The sequence below is a fragment of the Rhinolophus sinicus genome, linkage group LG11 (genome assembly GCF_036562045.2).
Source record: "Rhinolophus sinicus isolate RSC01 linkage group LG11, ASM3656204v1, whole genome shotgun sequence".
NCBI classification, from domain to species: domain Eukaryota; kingdom Metazoa; phylum Chordata; class Mammalia; order Chiroptera; family Rhinolophidae; genus Rhinolophus; species Rhinolophus sinicus.
In genome coordinates, this window is record NC_133760.1 from 29,290,576 (window position 1) to 29,305,334 (window position 14,759).

At 39.7% G+C, this 14,759-nt stretch overlaps 1 protein-coding gene across 1 annotated transcript in view; it reads right to left on the minus strand.

Annotated features, from left to right (window-relative positions):
- Positions 1 to 12,917, minus strand: part of LOC109461305 (uncharacterized) — an 81,326-nt gene extending 68,409 nt beyond the window's left edge. The window contains exons 1-2 of the mRNA XM_074314612.1: positions 12,338 to 12,917; positions 10,091 to 10,171 (exon numbers count right to left, since the gene is read on the minus strand). The gene's annotated coding sequence lies outside the window, so the exon portion shown is untranslated. The remainder of the gene's footprint in view (positions 1 to 10,090; positions 10,172 to 12,337) is intronic.
- Between the last annotated feature and the right edge of the window lie 1,842 nt (positions 12,918 to 14,759).

Here is a 14,759-nt window from a genome sequence, read left to right on the forward strand (position 1 = left end):
TATCTACTCATTTGTTACCCACCCCCCTCCCAAGCTATGTTCCTTCCTCTCACCGGTAACAGTTGTAACTTGCTCAACAATAATTCAATGTAATTCTGTAAAACAACACACATGAGAGCAATCTGTAGACTGTAAAGACCTATGAAAACATTGGTTACTATAGTAGTAAAATAAAATACAAGTAACTCCGGTTGCCACCCTCCCCGCCAGCCCTGATCCTAACCATCTGGCATGGTCATTGGCCCTGTTTTCCTTGCCAGTTTTCAAGGTGGCTTCTTATGGTCCTAGGAGAACAATAAGGAAGCCAGTTTATTGTTCGTTTTTTAAAGTTTACAGCAAGAATTGATAACAAGTGGATAGCACCTGGAGCTGCTATTCATAAAGAATGAGGTACATTGCAGAAAGGGTTAGCTATTGCTCTACCCTAAATCGATGTGGATTTAAATGGCTAACTACAGATAACGTAGAGGTGTTGAATGAAATGAATAAAGGCTCCTGTCCTTTTATGTAGGCGTAAGGTGAATGGAGGGAACTCCTAATGATCTAATCCATCATAAACCAAACTGTGAGAACTTAACAGAGACAACACATGAAACATACACAGAACACTCTGGATGCAAATATGCTTGAAAAAGTTGACTACAGTAAATTTAACTGGGTTTTCAAATGTAAAACCCTCAGAATTTCAAATATGTTCACGTGCATATGAAGAATAGAAGAGAGTATATAGTGGTTCTCCCAAACTTCTTTGACCAAGGAAGTTTTTGTTGTTGATGATGTTTTTTCCCGCTCAATATACCTGTTAACATCTGTCAGGAGAATGTTTTGAGAAATGCAGAACTGTCTTCAGCAATCACAACCCTGGTGGCCCCAACACTCTGGTTTCTCCTTGCCTTCTCCCAAACCCAAGCAGGCAAATGCTGAATGGAGAAACTCACACGAGGGCAGCTTCGCTCACAAGGAATTCATGATTACCGACATCCATTTACGATCGCTTCAACACTCACCTGCAACCCTTTGCCCCTCTCCACAAGAACTTTCCCCACCCATCTTCTGACCACATGCCTTCTCTTCCTTCCCAGACAAAAGAAAAGCCATCAGATACAGACTTCTCACCTCTTCGAGGCAAGCACCTAAACCTCCCTTAGCTTTCTGACTTCCTTCTTAGACTGTGTTACAATATATAATACACGTTGTTCTAGCTTCTGCTAAAGGTCAGTCCTTCCTCCGTCAGAGTTTCAGATTTCATCCCCTCTCACTTTTTCAAAAACTATACATTTTTGTTATTCACTCCCTCTTCAGAACTCAACTTCTGTTCAATGGACTCCTCTTTAGCTTTTTAACTTAATTCTCTTCCTTCTTGAAAAAAACTCCCTCATTCTCATATCTTTATTTGACTATTAGCCTCTCTCTCTTCACCTTCACAACCAAAATACTCTAATTTGCCTATATTCATTGGATTTATTTTCTCACCTTCTACTCCCTCCTCAACCGACTCCAATCTGGATTTCACCCACTTCTTTAAACAGCTTTAACAATGAAAATTAAATTTCATGTTGCTCACTCAATGGGCATTTGCCAATTATCGTTTCACCTGAACTCTCAGCAACAATTGACTTTATCGAGCACTTCATACTTGAAAACCTTCCTGGTTTTGCTCCTACCTCTTTGGCCGCTTCTCAGTTTTTTGTAAAATTACTCTCTTCTATCCAGCTGTTAAATATTGGAGTTAAGGCACGGCACAGATCCTCCTCTTTTTCCATGGTACATTTTCTTTCTAGATTGTCTCATCCATGTCTATGATTTTAAAAACTAACTATATGTAGATGGTACACAAATGTATGGGATCTGATAATTAAGTTTGCAAACTCATCCTAGAAAAAGTGCTGCATATACCTCATTGCTGAATATCACTACAGTCACCTTCGAAGTACTCCCCTTGGGAAGCTATACACCGACGCCAGCACCTAGTCCACCCCTCAAAGCAATTTTGGAACCCTTTTGCTGGAATGGCCATCATAACTGTCATTGTATTACCCTTGATGTCCTGAATGTCATCAAAATATCTTCCTGTCAATCTTTCCTTTATCTTCAGGTAAAGAAACAAGTCATTGGGGACCAGATCAGGTGAGTAGGGAGGGTGTTCCAATGCACTTGTTTACTGGCTAAAAACTCGCTCACAGACATCGTCGTGCTGCAAGAGCCATGAACTGTTGGCGAAAAGCTCAGGTCATTTAACTTTTTCATGCAACCTTTTCAGCACTTCCAAATAGTAAACTTGGTTAACTGTTTGTCCAGTTGGTACAAATTCATAATGAATAATCCCTCTGATATCAAAAAAGGTTAGCAACATTGTTGCAACAAGTTCGTGAACTTAATGGTCAGATCTCATATATCTCTGATATATAACTTCTCTGAGCTCCAGGTCTATAAATCCAATCACTGATTTGACGTAGCTTGAACATCTCAAAAAATACCTCAGACTCAACACGTTCAAACACCACATTCACGATTTCCCCTCCTCTTCTCTAGACCATGCTCAACATCTTCATCCTTCCTGGGTCTCTTTCTCACCTTTCCAACCAGTTGCCAAGTCAAAAACCTGGACTTTGCCCTTGACTTATTTTACCAATCAATCACCAACAACTGTTGATTCTACCTTATCAATATTTCAACCTTATCAATAAGTTCATCTACTTCTCTTTTTTCTCCAAGTTACACCACCACCACCCAAATTTGTCCATGTCACCATCACCTTTTTCCTGAACCAGTGACTGGTCTTCCTGCCTCCACGCTACCCACTTCAATCCAGTATCAATACTGTATTAAAAATTTAGAATATCCAAATTTCTTCATATAGTTTAGAAAGACTTTCATGATCTGGCCCTTGTATCCGTCTCTTAGAACTCCCTCTTAGTCTCTACTTCCCCTCCATCATCTCAAATTTATAGTTTTATCAGTGTACTACGTACACATCTGGATCTTAGGTCATGCTATTCCTCCCACCTAGAATACCTTATTTTGTCCCACCCCAAATTCTCCGGCTTCTGTTTTCAATTCCTCAGTTCTCAACTAAAACATCTCATCTGGAAGTTGTTCCTGGTTTTACCCTTAAGCCTCTGCTGAGTGCCACTTGTACAGGGTTTCTACTATCATAACATTTATCACCCTCCAATTTATGTGTCCTTCGAACTCTCTGAGGGCAGACACTGTCTAACCAATGCCTAGCACAGTTCCTAGCACATAGTAGGCACTCAACAGATATTTGTTTAATGAATAAAACTTGACCGCACCTGCATTATTTATAAAGGGCTCATTCTTTATGTAATACTTAAATGAAAGGCTAATCATAAAACCTTCTATTCTGAGAAACACAGTGACATGTTTAAAGATTCAGATAAGAAAGAACTGACATTTAAAAGTTTCCTGTTTGAGAGAAAGAAGGGAAGTTGAATCTTAAAAGCCAATAGCTCAGAAGTGCTGGGTCAAGTGGGTGGTAGGTTGTAGGGGATAAATCAGATTCCAAAATTAAATTGGCTTGTATTTCTAGTAGTGATATTACTGTGGCAAGAGAAGCTGCAAATTATGCTGGTTTTCTGAGAAGTTGCACGTGTTCATAGGGGACCACCTAGGAATTAATGGATTGCCACCTGGAAACATTTGGCAAATACTTGCTCACTGATTGCCCTCCAATTGGTTTTTAGCCAAATTTCCAAGCAGAAAGTTTCTGGCTTGTTTTTTATTGCCTCTCCACCAACATATTGGCAAAGCATGGTTGAAGGAACGGCTTGGGGGACTAGAGTCATCTTTGATTCTTTTCTTTCACCTTCCACATCCTATTGATCAGCAAATCCTGCTTGACTTCCAAAATATACCAAATCAGACCACCTCTCACCATCTCTGCTGCTACAGTGTCCATCCAAACCAGCCCCATACATCCCCTGAACTGCTGCCAGAGCTCCTAACTGGCCTCTTGTCTCTTTGTGCCCTGTCCTCATACTTCGTCTTCCATTTACTAACTACAATGATCTATCTAAAGGGTAAATTAGATGTCAGTTCTCTGCCTAAATTCCTCCAGTACGTAGCCCAGAGAATGGATAAACAAACTGGTAAATTCATACCATCCAATACTATTTAGCAATAAAAAGGAATGAACACTGATGCCTGCAACATGGATGCCTCTCAAAAGCATTAGGATAAGTGGAAGAAGCTGTACATGAAAGAGTCTATACGGTATGGCTTCTTTTATGTACAGCTCTACAACAGGAAAGACTAATATGGTGGGGAAAAGTCCTAACAGCGGTTGCCTCTGGGGGGACGGGTATGGTGGTGATGGACTGGAGGAAACATGAGGGAACTTTGTGGGGTGATGGAAATGTTTCCTATCCTGATAGGAGTATGAGTTGCATAAGTGCATGAATTTGTCAGAACTCAGTGACTGTACACTTAAGATTTATGTATTTCCTGGGGCAGCTGGTTAGCTCAGTTAGTTAGAGCGTGGTGCTCTTAACAACAAGGTTGCCGGTTCGATCCCCACATGGGATGGTGGGCTGAGCCCCCTGCACCTAAAGATTGAAAACAGCAACTGGACTTGGAGCTGAGCTGCGCCCTCCACAACTAGACTGAAGGACAACCACTTAGAGCTGATGGGTCCTGGAGAAACATATTGTTCTCCAACACACAAAAAAACTCTTTTTTGAAAAAAGAAAAGAAAAAGGAAACAAGTTTAAAAAAAAAAGAAAGGCTGAAAAAAGACATTGTGGGGACAATTAGAAACTTTGAAAATGGACAGTGTACTAGATATTTTTGAAAAATATTAAATGTATTGGGTGTGACTTTAAAAAAAACACAGTATGCAGTAAGTGGTAACCCTATTTTAGAGAATGGGAAACTGGGGTTCAGAGACATAGAAGGTCTTGCCCAAGAACACACAGCTGGTAAATGGCAGAGCCAAAACGGCCCATATCTCCCTGCCTCCAGAGCACAAACTTTTGTCTGGTGGATGCTTCTTGCTCTGCAGCAGCCCCAGGAAATAAGACATAGGACTATGGTCTACAGTGAGTCCAAGGGATGGTAGTGGCTAAAGAGGCACCATTCACTGTTGCCATGGCACCAGCAGTCCATCATTTATTCAAAATGAATTGCTGGGTGACAGTGATAAGCCCAAACCGACAGTCCCTGGACTCAAGTTGTTCATAGCCTAGTAAAGGAGACAGATGTTAATCAATGTTGGAACCACTCCAAAGTAATGTATGAAAACAAAAGGAGATATGAGCAATGACGAAAAGGAAAGTGACCAAAGCAGAGGGTCAGAAGAAGACTTCCGTAAGCTGTACTTTGGAGAATGAATAGAAGTGAATGATACAGACAAAGAAAGAATGTGAGCAAAAAGCCTATGGCAAGAGGAAGCGTAACCTTAGCGTAGGGAAGCCCCGGAGCGAGCAGGCGCATGGCGCAGTGAGAATGGAGGAAAGCAGGTAGCACCAGACCATGCAGGACCTTGAAAGCCATGCTAGAGAGTTTGTTCGTTGTTCAAAGCAAGGGAAAGTTATGAACGGGTTTAAGCAGGTGACAAAATCAGGTTTCAAGTTAAAAACCAGTTCAGCTGCAATGCTGAGAGGATGGCTGAGCAGAATAAATGTGGTTAGACCAGTTAAGAGATGGTGGCAGCCAAAGGTAACTTGGTTTAGAGTGAGCAGTGGAGATGCAAAGGGCAGACCTAAGAGGTATCTTGGAGGAGTGGCTATGGGGAAATGAGGAAAAGGAGATGTTGAAGATGACTTTTAGGATGGAGATGCCATTCCCTGAGAGAGGGAACACTGGAAGAAGGCCAGATCTGGAAAGACAGATGAGTGAGCTCTTGGAAATGAAGAACTTGTGGTGCTTTTGAGACCTCCAAGTGGAGGTAGGAGAAAGCAGCTGAATGTGCAAGTCTGAAGTTCAGAAGAGAAGTCTAGACTAGAGAAGTACATATGGGACTCAGCAACCTATGGTTACTGGAGCTTGAATAAGATGGTCTCAGAAAGGGAGGATTCAGCCAATGGAAACCTCTGGGATTCAATGGTTCTTAAAAAGAAGGCAAGAGGGGAAGTGACTACTGGAAGGGAACAGTGGATGGACTGAGTGAGGATCCTGAGAGACGAGTGGTGGGCTAGGGGAGAGCCTTAGTGTTAGTCTAGAAGCACTGCATTGCATTCCTGCCAGAAGTGGCGTCCTCCTCACCGGGGTTAGAGAATGGCTCCTGCGCTTCTCCACCTGGCAGCCTCTAGCACTCACCCGCCAGGCAAGCCTCTTCTGGCAGCCTGCACGTCTGCTGCCACTGCTTCATGGGAAAGTTGCTCTACCCCTGGGCTTCTCTCCTGGTGTTCCCCAAAACTGTACTTTAATTGATTTATTAAGCAGTTAACTTTGTTATTAAGCAATCCCTTAGCAAAGGGCAAAATTATGGTATAACCATACCATGGGATACTATGTAGCAGAAGGGGGAGAGAGAGAGAGAGACAGAGAGAAATTTCTCTGTGTGCACATATGGAAAGCCCCCCAATTCCCTAATATATGTATATTTAAAGGAAAAAGCAAAGTACAAAACTGTAATTTCATGCTATCTTTTGTATTGAGGGGGCACTATAACTCTATATTTAAATTTGCTTGTATATGCCTACACGAGAAACCATAGACGGATACATCAAACTAAACACAGTGACCCCACAGGTGATAAGGCAGGTGGAATTGAGGAGATGAATTATAGGATGGAAGGAGGACTTTTACTATATGACTATACTTAAAATTTTCTGAACCTTGTGAATATATCACCTATTCAAAAAATTGCATTTCATCCATTGATGGACATTTGAGTTGTTTCCATCTTTTGGCTATTATAAATAGTGCTTCCAAGAAAATTCCATGTACAAGTTTTTGTTTGGACTACTGTTTTCAATTATTTTGGATATAAACCTAGAAGTACAATTGTTAGTAATTCTATGTTTATCTTTTTGCTTAAAGAGATCAACAAACTGTTTTCCACAGCAGCTGTACCATTTACACAACCACCACCAATATAGGAGGGTTCCTATTTCTCCATATCATTGCTGCCACTTAGTATTTTATAGTTTGTTTAGTTTTTTATTATAGCCATCTTAACGAATGTGTAGTGTTATCTCATTGTAGTTTTGATTTGCATTTCTTTAATGACCCACAATGTCAAACATCTTTTTATGAGTTTGTTGGCCATTGCATATCTTTTTTGGAGAAATGTCTATTCGAGCATGTGCAATTTTTAATTGTCACTGATGATGTATTTTAGAACAAAGCGATTAAGTTTTATATTACTATTTTTGAATAAAACTTTATCTTATTATTGAAGAAAATTAAAATTTTCAAAATAGTATCTCATTATATTAGTTAAGGTAGTGGTAGCTGCTACAACAAATTCCATGTTTGATGGCTCACACACAGTTGAAATTCCTTTCTTGCTCAAATAAAACCCAACATGTTCAGTAAATAACTCTTTTCCAAACTAATGCAGGTGCTCAGGCTCATTCCCTGATGTGGCTCCGCCATTTTCAACTCAAGGCTTCTAAAGAGGTGCTGGTCCAGCATTTGTGAAAGGATTATCAAAACAATGCTGAGGGCCCAGTGAGGCTGGAGACTGTGTATTCAGAGCACCAATTTACCTTATTTTTATTTTAAGTATAGAGATGGAGAAGGTTCAGGGTTAGATTAACCTTACACACAGACTTTGCATAGTAGATGCTACAGAAAGATAAGGATGCTAAGAAGTTGAAGTGGCTGGTAAGCACGTGGGTGAATATTGCACCATGGGTATACACTGGAAAGAAATAGATGAGCAACAATGCAAGGGAGTTAATGAATTTAGAGGGAAAGTGTGGAGAGAGCAGTAGGCGAAATAAATGTCGAGGATCAAGGTGTAAATTTGTCAGAGTTGAAGGCCAGCAGGTTGTGGTGAGTAAATAATTCACAGGGTTTAAGATCCTAAAATAGTCTAATTTGGGATGATGATAAAGAACGGAGGTGTGGCTGTGGGAGTGGGTGGCCATAATAGGGTAGGATTTATATTTCCTTCACGTTTGAGGTAGGCAAGAGGCCTTGATATTGGTCATTAGGTGCTGGGCAGGTCAGAAATATTGACATTTCCCACATGTAAAGGCCTTAAGTAAACAAAGGAGAGTGCACAAGAAAGGATATGAAGTAATATAGCCTATATTTTAAAGGAAGATAGTTATTGCATGACTGAGAGAGTAACAATCCTGAAAGGACAATAAGTTCGAGTCTACACTATATGAAAAAAGCAATCTGAATTGGCTGTAAGGGTGGCAGTGTCTTTGGTGGAATAGCCAAGTCACAGTTAAGGCAAAGAACTAAAGGAACTATTCTAAAGAATTTGGGAATGGCAAGGAATTATCTCTGCCATGCAACAAGGATTCCAGAGGGAAAGTATGGAAGCTATACAAAGCATGGGAATTTCTATAGCAATAGCACAAACTAGATAACGCGAACCTGTTTGGACTTCAAAACACCTAAACATGCTGGTTCAAATCTAGCAAATATATTTGCAGATTCAAGATAAACTTGCAAGAGAGCAAGGGAATCTCCCAAGGAACACAAATAAAGAGGGGACTGAAAACTAGGATAATAAGGGTGTACTTATGTTGGTGCTGTCTCAGTAACCAAGACGTTTGGATTTTACTAAGAGAGGAGGCCTTTGGCCCATGTAACACAAGAAGTTCAAATTAAGACTGCATGGAATCAGAACCCTCCAAATGAAAGGGTGAATGAGAGAATGAATTAAAAAGAAATCTTCCTCGGTCTGGTCTCTGGGAAGAAAAAAACTCTCCCATGAGAATTTGTAACCATAAGCATTCCTTCACATGGGTTTGGTGTTCAAATGTATTCTACCTAAATGGTCTGGGACCCCACATGGAGAAATTCACATGAAAAGAGGCCCTAGCCCAGTTTTAATGCTGGACGAGAAGGGGAGAATGGGTATTGGGGAATAGAGAAATATGATCAATAAAATACATTCAAGGATAAAAAAAGAGTATATTAACATAAAATTGGGGGATAACAATGGAATAGAAATACAAGATGAAGAGGGAAAAGGCATAATGTGAAATTTCCAATATCTCCCCTGTTGAAAACACATGCGCTAGAGCTAAATTCCATTTAATGGATGTCTGGAATATAGAGGAACAAATTAAATGACACCACAAGGAAGCAAACAAACACATCGAGAATATGGGACATTTCATAACAAATGTTTCTGCAACAAATCAATGGCATGAAAAGATTAAGAGAGATTTAAGAGACATAAAACTAAATGTAATATTTGAACCTTGCTTGAATCCTAATCCAAATGAACCAACTGTAAAAAGACATCTTGGAGACAAGTGAAGAGCTCTGATTATTTGATGGATGTGGCATTATGATTAAGAAATTATGTTTTTAAAGATGCATACTGAGATGTATGAGGGGAAATGACGAATGCCTAGGATTTGCTTTATAATCCTTCTACAAAGAAAACAAGAAAAGGAGGAAAGAAGAAATACGGCAAAATCTTGATAATCGGTTATGGGTATATGGGTGTCAATTACACTACTGTCTATACTCTTACATATTTAAATTTTTCAGTCAGAATTCAAAATTATTTTATAATTTTTATAAATAAAAATTCAAAGAACACTAATGTAGCATATAACCTAATTCTGCTATTTATAAAAACAGCACAGGTGTTTTTATAGGAATTTCTTATTCTTCCCAGTGCGGAAGCCCAACTGATACTTTGCCCTGCTTCCACTATAAAATATCAGAATCAGGAAAAATAAGAACTTTGTACCCTGCGATGAACCAACAATGATGAGGTCACCTTATCTAGTTCTAATCCCCAAGAAAAATTTAAAAACTAATTCCTACAAGTGTGGACTCCTAATAAAAAATGGTGTTATCACTGACTTTTAGAATGCCAATATTGACATAATGTCACAATCTTTGTGGATATGGTTAATATGAGAAAACGTTACTGTTTTCCACCATGAACAGATGAATGAAACTGGTAATTTTATGGGTTTCTTACCTTTCTTTTAAAAATTTGAAATTCCTTTAAATGCCAAACAAATATTTGAATTGGTCTTTCTGAAGTCTGACTCTTTTGCACCTTTAAATAAAGAAAAACAGCATTATTAATATAGAATTCACATACCATACGATTCACCCATTTAAATGTACCATTCAATGGTTTTTAATATATTCACAGTTGTGTAACCATCAACACAATCACTTTTAGAATACTTTCAGCAGCCCAAAAAGAAACCTTGTACCTGTAAGCAGTCATTCTCTGTCTCCCACCCCACATGCACTAATCTATTTCTGTCTTTATGAATTTACCTATTCTGGACATTTAATATACATGGAAGCACACAAAATACAATCTTTTTGATTGGCTCCTTTCACTTAGCACAATGTTTTCAACATTCACCCATGTTGTAGCATGCATCAGTACTTCATTCCTTTTTGCTGCCAAATAATATTCCATGGTAAGGCTATGTCATGTTTTATTTATCCATTCAGCAGCTGATGGACATTTAGGTTATTTCCATCTTTTGGTTATTATGAATAATGTTGCTATGGACATTCTTGTAAAAATTTTAAGTGGACATAAGTCTCCATTTCTTGTTTCCTTTTCTGTTGTAGAATTGATAGGTCACATGGCAACTATATTTTTAACCTTTTGAGAAACTGCCAAATTGTCTTCCATGGTGGCTGACCCATTTGGCATTCCTACCTGCAGTGTATGAGCATTCCGATTCTACACATCGTGGCCAACGCTTGTTATTGTTTTGGGTTTTGTTGTTGTTGTTGTTTTTTATAGCCATTGTAATGGGTGTGATCCCACTGTGATTTTAATTTGCATTTTCTTAACGGGCTAATGGTGTTGAACAACTTTTCAAGTGCTTATTGACCACTTCCTTGCACCTCTTTGAAAGTAAACTTTCTGAATGCCTTTGTCTCTGAGTCTTCCTTCTACACAAGTAATATCTTCAGCTAATCTTAGTACCTCTTAGAGGTCACTTACCAAGAAGGTAAAAAGATATGGCAATACATTGGTCTTTGCATTTTCTCATTCATTCATTAATTCATCAAATATGGACTGAGTGCCTATTATGTGCCAGAAGCTGTTCTGGGCACTGAGCATGTAGAAGAAAATAAAACAGACGAAAAATTACTTGCCCTCATAAAGCTTACATTTTCATGGCTTAAAATATTTTTCCAGTTTTACTGAGATATAATTGACATACAGCACTGTATAAGTTTAAGATGTACAGCATAAGAACTTGACTTACATATATTGTGAAATGATTACCCCAATAAGTTTAGTTAACATCCATCATCTCATACAAATACAAAAAAAAAGGCTTTTTTTCCTTGAGCTTATCATGTTGTTCTTGTTATTCATTTTGTTATTGTGGTGTATCACATTGATTGATGTTTCATAAGTTGAACCATTCTGGCATTCCAGAAATAAATCCCACTTAAAATCATGGTGTATAATCCTTTTAATATGCTCTTGAATTTGGATTGCTAGTACCATGCTCAACTTCTGTGTATTGTTCCAAATTTAGTATATATGCTGCCAAAGCAAAAATTCCCAGTGGCTTTATTTTTTAATGGGGCACAATATATTTTGAATTTCATAATACACTTTGAATTTGTTATCAATGAGTAAATGTCTCAAGGAGCAAGCATTATTTTCCATGCTTGAAACATTAATACAAAATTAAGACACATTTGCTACTTCTGATTGTTTTCTTTGCAGAGTTGGCATCACCTCCTGTATAACATTCCTCAGTTGACTGTCAGAGAGTGGCTGCTTCTTTGGAAGGGGCTGTGCAACAATTTGACTCATACGGAGCATCCAGATTTGTGGGTGCAATTATATCATATGAAATTTGCTTGTAAATACACCCAAGTTGTTTAAAATAAATAAATAATAAGACTATGAGTAAGCTGTACCAGGAATTCAGTTCTTCTCCAACAGATTCAATAATTCAACCGTTAAGGTACTTAAAATATAGCCCCTTCTGTGTAGTAATGTGCCGAGTGTGTGGAGCATAGCGATGGATTCTTCTGGCTGAGAGAGATCCAAACATATATGCCAGACACCTGAGACCGTGAAGGATACGATTCTTTGGGGAGAAGTTCCAGGGACCATACTTTTTGGAAACTGACAACAGCTACTGGGAATTTCTGCTTGTTTCACACATCATCGGACTTAATGAGACTGGCCCCAAAGCTGGGCAAAGGGTAAAGGTGTTTACAATACCTAGGGATTTTCTGTTGACTTCCTGGGAGCCTCTCGCTGGATGTGAGGCACAAAGGAGGAAGAGACTCTCTCAACAGGGCGCGGGTCGCCGAGTGACGCTGGAGGAGGGAACAAACGCTACGCCCATCACTGGGAAAAGCCAGAGCCGGTTCAGGGTAACCACCCTCGCCAGCCCTCAGGTTCTGCGCCTGCGTCCTGAGCGGCGCCTCGTTGCCTTGGGACAACGCCTGCGCCCTGAGCAGCGCGGTGCCGGCTCGGGCTTCGCGTCTGCGTAGTCGTGTTTCTTCCCCGGGCTTGGAATTGACGGCTGCTGGAGACCAGGGTGGGCCCCTTTGTTGCACCACGTGTGTGGTATTGGTCAGAAATCAGTAGGCGGTACTCCAGCGTAGAAAGAAAGGTGAATTCACGGGTCTCCGACCTTTTCACGCGTTTTTTTTTTATCCTGGGACCCACATATGCCATTCTTTGTCCTGTCTTCTCTGTTATCCACGAAGCAGCTGGAAGTTGACCCTCAGGGAATTTTAAGCTTGTTTGGAAGCAGCCAGGATGTAATGGACATCTCAGAAATGTCATTTCTCCTTCGACTTCCATAGGAAGCTGAATTATAAAGCTGAATAACAGATACTTTGAAGAAAGGGAAAAAAAAGGGGGAAAATTCACACACACACACACACACACACACACGTTTACATATTCACAGAATAAGGGAAGAATCTGTAACTAACTGTGATTACCTCAGGGAAGAAGAGCATGAGTGGCTGCCTGAAGGATGGGCCATGAAGAGTGGGTTTGGGGGCGGGGCAAAGGGGGAGAGTTGCATCATTTGAAATTTGTCCAGTTAGCGTGTATTATTTTTTAAGTGTCTGAATGTTTGACTCCTTTATCAAAGTGAAGACACCAAGGAAATTCGGAATTTTAAGAACTCTGCGTAGAATTCATTAATGCTTGATAGAGTTATATGAGGTCTGACCATTAAGTTCACAAACTTGTTGCAAGGATGTTGCTAACCTTTCTTGATATCAAAGGGATTATTCATTATGAATTTGTACCAACTGGACAGTTAACCAAGTTTACTATTTGGAAGTGCTGAAAAGGCTGCATGAAAAAGTTAGACGCCCTGAACTTTTTGCCAACAATTCACGGCTCTTGCATCATGACAATGCACCAGCTCACACGGCGCTGTCTGTGAGGGAGTTTTTAGCCAGTAAACAAATAACTGTATTGGAACACCCTCCCTACTCACCTGATATGGCCCCCAATGACTTCTTTCTTTACCCAAAAATAAAGGCAATATTGAAAGGAAGACATTTTGATGACATTCAGGACTTCAAGGGTAATACGATGACAGCTGTGATGGCCATTCCAGAAAAGGAGTTCCAAAATTGCTTAGAAGGGTGGACTATGCACTGGCATCAGTGCATAGCTTCCCAAGGGGAGTACATCGAAGGTGACCGTGGTGATATTCAGCAATGAGGCATGTAGCACTTTTTCTAGGATGAGTTCACGAACTTAATTGTCTGATCTCGTATGTACGTTTGAAGATAAAAGGTCTTGTGTAAACCAAGTCTTCCTGTTTACTTCTGGACAGAGCTCTTTGGGGATTGGGGTTGGAAGGTTTTCATGGTACAGGAAAAGAGGAGCCAGGCATTTTTTGAAAATTAGCAGTGATACTATACAGGAAAGCAAATTTTTAGTCATTGTATATCCCTTTTGGATTTGCTGAAAGGTAAATTTAGTGTGAGTTCACTGAAAGGGGACATTTGATGTTTATTTTTGTAAAGGAAATTAATGGGGTGTGAATGGCAGGGTTGAGACCTGAAGTTCCTCTTCCAGATAAGGAAAACTCCCCTTAGTGAGGCATCTCCAGACTGATTATGGTATATTTCTGCCATGCAAGATAACTTCAGATTCCCTCCTTTAAGGGAAGCAGTAAGGAAAATACATACTAGGCAACTGTGTAAGACGATTTGTAGATAAAAAGCTTGTACTGAAAGAAGACCCTGTACACCTCTTATTCCCTGGGTCAACTGAACCAGTTCACCTTCGTTCCACAGTGAGTGATTAGTAGATTTAGACAAATGTAAGAATTTGGGACCAGAGTTAGGCTTATTCCCTGGGTCAACTGAACCAGTTCTCCTTTGTTCCACAGTGAGTGGTTAGTAGATTTAGACAAATGTAAGAATTTGGGACCAGAGTTGGGGATCCAAAAATTTTTCAGTGTATAGGCCAGACATTTATAGTGTTACTTCTTAGTTTGCTTTGTTTGTAAGTAGGAAGCTAGAAGTTGAGCTCCCAAATAAGACATTTTAAGAATAGTGTTTCTTAAGTAATTCCAAACATCAGTACATCTACAAAGAAGTAAATGAAACCTATGGGGTAAGGAATCAATCAGATTGAGCAATGAGCAGCACCTGGGGATAGA